Source organism: Melanaphis sacchari, unplaced genomic scaffold, assembly GCF_002803265.2.
Source record: "Melanaphis sacchari strain LSU unplaced genomic scaffold, SCAv2.0 Contig50_pilon_pilon, whole genome shotgun sequence".
In the NCBI taxonomy this organism is placed as follows: domain Eukaryota; kingdom Metazoa; phylum Arthropoda; class Insecta; order Hemiptera; family Aphididae; genus Melanaphis; species Melanaphis sacchari.
Window position 1 is genome coordinate 956,075 of NW_020271344.1, and position 8,110 is coordinate 964,184.

Genomic DNA, 8,110 nt, shown 5'->3' on the forward strand with positions numbered 1-8,110 from the left:
CATAAAATTAAATAACGTAGAATTGAAGTTAAAAATCTTGTTTTATTATCAATATTATCATACAGACAACCCACAGATATATAAAAATACTAGATAGCCGACTGCCATACGTTTTACATACAAAATTATGTCTCCAACAAAATGGCCGATAATCGTTATCTAAGAGGTGACTGTTTACAAATTAAACTGATATGATAAATGATAAGATACTATTTTGGAGGGATATAGTATTTTAAATTTTATAGGAACGAAAACTTCAGAAAATTTTTTTGTCTGAATAGTGTAAGCTCAGAAACTTTTATTGTAGAAAATGTATTTGCTTGGAACTGAAATTTGGAACCATTTAATATTTTACACAATTATATATTTTAATATAATATAATATTTTACTGTATGTATTTGAATAAAACAATATTATGGTATTTGTGAGCTATTTATAATTATTAAGAATCCCAAACGATTATCAAACATGATAAATCTTAATAAAAATAATAATTAAATATATGCATTGTGTTATTATTTTATAACAATATATACCTACATGCCAAACATTACTCATACACCAACATTATTAATGCACATATTAAGCATGTTTTTTTAAATTTTATAAATATAAATTGTGATTTATGTATAGGAAAGGTAGGTACAGTAATTATTAATATTTTTTAAACATATATCTATTACTATGGTTTATTATTGCTTTGTTAATAAAAAATTTGCAGTGGACAAAAATATATTTAAATATTTAGAATGTAATAATGTTTTTACATTAGACCCCATAAAATGGTTTTAATTGCATTACTTATAAAGAAATATTTAAGCATGAGATTACATTCATATGGTAAAATGTATTCTACAGATATTTTAAATCTAATTAGTAACCGCCATAAATTGACAAAACAAATTTTATTTATGAATCAATAAAATTGTTTTACCCATATGTCATGTAGTTTATAATACCTATTATTTTTTTATTGTTATTATAAATATTTTATATCATTATTTAAGCATTTTGATAAATACAAGGAATCAAGATTTATTTTAATATATATATATATATATATTATTTTATTAAAGTTATATTGTACTGATTAAATAAATAAAGCACGTGATCATTTTTTTAAATGTTATACTTTCTGGATGTACTGGTATTTGTATTACAATAAATTATGTTATAAGTAGGTAGTTATACCTAACTTACATTTATCTTTAAAACTTCATCTTCAAGAACACAGACAAAATATTTGATGAACATTTCCCTTGTATAAAGGAAAATTTAATTCCACTCAAAAAGACAAAAACTTTTCTAAAATGTTACACAAAATAATAATAGCTTTAAGTATTTAAATGTAATTCTAAATGTTCATTTATTATTCCTAGTATTAAATAATAAATAATATTAACATCGTTCTTATCAATACTAAGAAACATAAACATTCACCTCTTAGATAAGGATGGCGGCCATTTTACTGGCGACAATAATAATACCAAGTCGGCTATCTAGTATTTTTATATATCTGTGAGACAACCTTAGATCATATACGATATATATTGTATATGATCTAAGCAGACAACAGACTCTTATTATTGGTCGATAATAAACCAGTATATTATCTAAAACATTTTATGTTGTTGTTTTGCACTTCTACAGGCTAAACGTCTAATTTTAATAAGCTTATTTCTTTTAACTTTACTCCATTCTCAATACAAAATAAAATAAATTTTTTTTTTATAGGATGCTGGCTTTATTATTTAATAATTATTAATAAATTGTAATTAATATTCTCTGTTTTAACTTTTTATTATTTGTTGAGCAATCATAATGTAATCTATGGAGTATGGCTATTAAATAATAAAAAAATAAATTATGTTTGTGTTATAGATAATCCTTTCCAACCTTTTTCAAGTCTATTAATCTATAGTTTATATTGCACTGTTTATTAACTTATATACTTATTTATTTTTCTTCTTCTATCAATTTGTGTATACATATTTTAAATGTCTAAAAAAAAAAATTCATCATTTTTCAACATTTTCTGTTAGATATGCATCGTAGTCAAATATTACAATAGACACAATTTAGTTAATATGTTAGTGCTATCTATTAAACTTATTTAATTTTTAAAAGTATGAAACACTGAGGAATTATTTATTCAATTTTTTTCAAGTCAGGTATTTAAATCCAAATTGTAGGTATTAATTTTAGCTACAAACTATTTACGATTTTTCCTGTTTTAACGAATTGTATTTACTGTTTGAATTTCAAACTGTAATAAAAACAATGTTCCAATGTACAGCAGTTATAAGTTATGTACAATTTATACACTGCGGTTTGCGGATGACACTGGACAAAAAGATATAGTTTTTTGTGAACTTAAAACAGCTTAATATTTATATAGCTAGGTACCTTATACGAATTATACATCGAGAATCCTCAAGATTCGATTGTAAACAAACTAATAATAAATAATTTTTTGACATTTTTAATGAGGCTATCACGATTTTTTACAACGTAAAATGAATTTATAAATATTTTTTTAACACTTTCATATTCAGTAGGTAGGTATCTACCTTAAATCATACATTTTGATTAAAAATTAAAAACTGAAAAATCAGTACCTATGTATTTTAAGGACTAAACTATATTTATTCCAAAAGTAGTTACTATATTTTTATTCAATGGTAATCGAATATGAACTGCGCTTGAACTTTTAAACATCGAGTAAAGTACAATGCATATCTATGAGCAAATTTTATAGTAAAATACCTTGTAAGTACACAACGACACAATGCGCTGAGGGAGGTGCATAGTTTATATAATAATACCTGTGGGTTTCACTTGAAAATATTTTTATACAACTTGACCTAAAAATCTGCTGTCGGTTAATAAGTCAAAACGTTTGCCTCGGGTATTAATATTTTTACGTAAAAAATATTTTCACAAAAAATAAATTCTGAACAGTTTTTCTTAAGAGTTAGTTTTAGATTTTTTTGAAGATAAAAACCGTTTGCATAACCTAAACGTCCTAAACTCAATGTTTATTTTACTTTTTCCTGTTATACGTCATTTTAAAACATCCATTATATTGAATCTAAGCAAACGAAAATAACACCAGATGCTAGATAGTTTTAAAAGAAAAAAAAAATACATTTTTAGGTCATCACTGTAAATGACTATACCTACTTATTTTGTCCGTGCAAACTATTCGTATACACTCGTTCGTGATAATTATTCATGTACATTATTTAAATTGCAATTGGCAATGGTAGATATAGGTATATATCGTGGTAATTATTTTGGTAGTAGTTTTGCATAATAATTTTATAGTAGTCATTTTACTCATTATTTATTTATTATTAAAATTATTAAGGTATTGGTTTGTTATAACCTCGCCGCGGCGAGTGAAAACTTTATAGCCCCACCACTCAGGTTTATTTTAGTCCCGCCATTCATATAACAATAAACACATCGTAAAAATATAAAATAGTGAGTTTATTAATCTAATAATTCAATGATATAATATGAAAAAAAATTTAAAAAATATGATAATGTTAAAAATGTATAAATAATGTATATAAAAATGTTTATGGTTATTGCTACATATTTTAAAATGGTGTAATACAGATCACTGTTATTCAGTTTTGATCACCACATACATTTCGCCATGTAAGAGTCTAAAAAAATTCTGTCTGTTCCTCTACGTTTTTTGTTACCTCATTTGGTCGATTGACGATTTTTAGGTGCTTAATAGTATAATGGTACGTATTTTTCGTCGAATTATTTTATATTTATACGATGTGTTTATTGTTATAATGAATGGCGGGACTATAACAAACCAGTATCAAGAATACGCCCAATTTATTGAGCTCAGGACAGTTATTTTATAAAAATAAAAAACGTAACAACATGTGTTTAACTAAAATTTACATTTAATCCGACGTAACGTTACAATACTAAATAAGTGATTTTAACCTGGATAAACTATCATTAAAAAAATCAAAATTGTTTATTGAATTATTTGAGATCAACACTATATTTATCGGAGAAAATAAACTATAATTTTAACGATGAATAGGTGTTATTAAACAAACGAGTAATAGTTTTTGGGACATTAAAAGATATTTAGTTAAGTAATTCAGGACATATAATTTAGGAACTAAATAGCTTGTATAGGCAAGTACATCAAATAGTTTCTATCTTTTTTTCAAGCGACTCGTACTATACTCTCTTACTAGCATGTTCATCTAATCCAGGGGTCACCAACTAATTTCTATGGGGGTCCGTTTTGAAACTTACCAAACTTTACGCGGTCCAAACAGTTTTAATGACTTTTGCACACGTTAATAAATAGGTATTTATAATTTATAAATTTGTGATTATACTTATTTATTTATTCAAATTGTATTATATACACGTTAATAAATAGTAGGTAAATACATTTTTTAAATTTGTATTTATATTTATTTATTTATTCATATTAAATTCGTTTATTAATATAAAATGAAAACGCGCTCGCGGTCCGTAAAAAAAGTACTCAAGGTCCGCCAGTTGGTGACCCCTGATCTAATCTAATCTAAACGTTAGTCTTGTTGGTCCTAAAACAAGTACATTCAAAAATCGATTTTGAAGGCGTTCAATTTTATTAATTAATCCAGTTTGATGAGGATTCCGTATTAGTCATATGTATTCAAACTTTACTATGAAGTATAAATTACTTAATAAATATTTGGTCGTATTATTGTCTTAAATAATAGCTAGACAATCTAATTTATAGTTATTTATGTTTAGAGAGGGATAGATTCTAATGGTGGACTGGGTTTTTAATTTGTGTTACATCGCTCACCTCTTAATATGAAATATTGAGTAAACCTTAATTCGTTGTTTAAAAAATCTATTATTTAGCCATGTATTTGTGAGAACTATAAAATTATGTCAAAAAGATAGAATTAAACATTTTAATAGGTTAATTTTGATACGAAGATCTTGAATATTTTGGTAGTAAGTAGTAACCGATAAAATTAAAATTGGTATAAACAGAAGGTTTATTATGCCGATTATTGTATTTATGGTTTACATTAGGTTCTAAAAAAAAAATATTAAAATTATTAATATTACTTTAGACCTCTGCCTTCGGATTTAGTTTTTTTTAATTTTTAAGATTTTTGGAATATCATTGAGGTAGTAGATTTCGATATCATTGGTTTCAGCTTAGGTATATTATATAGTATTAATTATTATATCACTAATAAAGTAATAAATACAGGTATTGTCATACAATAGTGTTAGTCTGTTATTGATAATATTACGCATTATATATTTATATAATGCGTAATATTATCATTATGTAAGTAAGTATCTAGTGGAGTATCAATTATATTGAAAATTTAATAAAATAATAAAATTTTATTTGAAATTTTTTGAATGTATTTTTTTTAAAAAAAATATCTTTTTAGTCCAATTAAGGTCACCCAAATTCTTTATTACCTGTCTACAATCATCCGAGTTCCAACCAGTGTCGTATACATAATTTTTGTATAGGGGGGGAGCTGGGGGAGGAGATCTGGAAAAAAAATGTAAGCCTATAGCCACTTACCACTTAAGTTTATGCACATTAAAACATAGGCAGATATATGGGCCATATTATGCCTTACTTCTATTTTTATAATATGCTTCTAGTTCTAACAGGCAATCTCTATGTGATAATTAATTAGATTACATCGAAATTAAAGTATAATAATACACGAAAAAATACCTAGCTCATTTACAAATAAATGTAGGTATCAAATGGAAGAATTTGAACTATTCAATTACTTGGATTACTAAAAGATAGAAAAATCGAATTAATTTTGAATAATTTCGCGATAGAAACGGAAGTTTGTTCACGTTTTAGTGACTACGATACACAGTTGATGTGAAATGTAATATAAACCACAAATTTAGTATTTATAATTTTTTGTTTGATTGAACATGAAAAGAAAGATTTACTGAACGAAATTAGATCAATTTTTACTGTGGAATATTTTGTATGTTACAAAAATTTGATCAGTAGAGTGCAGCACCTAAACAGTAGTTTTTAATTATTTTAAACTCGTTTAATATTTTAATGTTGGTAATAGTAATTAGTATGTTATATTATATTATTGTGATCAATGTTACCCATAGCGATTAACTGTTAAAATTGTTTTAAAAGGTGTAATAAGAGCACGAATTAGAGGGGTACGCAAGAGGACGAAGCTCCTATTATATTTTTTTTATTTGTCTACCCTAACTATTATTTTTTGATGGAGGGAAATGGCGTAATCTAATACTCATAATAATATTTTATCAATTATGGATTTAAATTTTTCTCAATGATTTTGTAATTACGATTTGTTAAAAAATTTAATACGTTTTATAGTTAAACATTTTTATTTTCCACAAAGTTTAAATTGTAATGTAAAATTATTGTATTGAGTGATAATTAATTAAAATAGTTGAATATTTAAGCGAAAATAAATGCATGTGTTTATTAAAACTATTTAAGTATACTCGTATAAAAAATAGAAATATTATATTTAAAACAATTTAGTGGTGGTTAGTAGGTGTGAGGGAAAAATCCTCCTCGGGTTTCCTAGTTATTTTACATTTAGAACGCAGTTTTTAAATTATTGGATTGAACTTCTTTACTTAGTTTTTCCTAATTCAAACATTGGATGTCTGGATATAATAATTGTAAAGTTTGTAGATTGACCGACGACCGTTATCACTAATAATTATATTTTTTATCTACATAATCGCTCCATTATGAAACGTCACCAGTATTTAAAAACCAAAAATATTATTAAATTATTTAATATTAAAAATTGTATTTATGTGTAATTAATTAATAATCTATGACAACCTTGATGGCATGTCTTACATTTGAAGTGAGTGAAAGCATTAGTCTTGTAAAAGATACTTTCTAAAAGTATTCAAATAGGTACTATTACAGATACTTATTTTGAACAGTATCTACCTATTTGAAATATATGTATATTAATACTTGATAAAAAAAAAAAGGATTTAAAAATAAATACAGATATAGTATCTGGGATACTTCTAAAAAGTGTTTATAAATACTATCACATACATTCAAAATTGTCAAATAAAATTTGTTTGTATCTTTATCTTATAAATTAGCGAAATAAAATATGTGAAAGTCAATCTTAAGTAGCTTAATATGAAAGATTGTTGTGTGATAGATAATGACAAAACTATTGCGACATTATTTTAAATTCTTCTTAAATCAGTTTTAGTATTGTTAACCATTTGATTTTTCTTCCAGTGTCCATATATGAGCAGACTAAGGAATTATAACATAAAAATAGTTTTCGTCGTGAAAATAATAATTAAGATTGTTAAGCAATGTTTTCAGCAAATAGCATAAATACAGTCATTATATTATTATCATTGAATGTCAGTTATAAATATTCGCTTACTCCCTTAAATAAACTTCAGATTTACTCCACAACAACAATTATTTAAAATAATAACTAAATTTTAATGTTTTTTTTTCTTTAAAATAACCATATATATTTTAATGGAAAACACAAATATTGTAATATTTTCAATAAACTAAAAATTCAGATTTTAAGAACCATTGTTTAATCTAGTCATATAAACTTTTTACAATTTTTTATCATCGAAATTGCGTCATGGTATTTGACTATATTTGGAAATTATTAAAGTAATGGAGGTTGCCAAATCCATCACAAACATTCCATTTATTATTCATCCAATATTTATATAATATGCTGAAATCATTCGTAATACCTAGGTACGCAAATGATTGCACATTTTACAAAGTTTTCCGTTGGACTACACTCAGAAACCGCGATGTTAATTACGCGTGTACTTATGTGCATTTGAGACTTACTTAGGTTGAAAACAAATCGCCCACCTCTGAGTCGTTGAATACTAAATGGATCTATTTACTGTCTAAGGGCGGCGATAAGGATTTCTAGACCAAGCAACCCGTTACGATGCGGGTACGCTATACGAGCTATATACTATAGTGATGATAATATATTATACTTGTAAAAACGTGTGCAAGTGCTTTATATTATAATAATATTAAACACGTGATAAAAT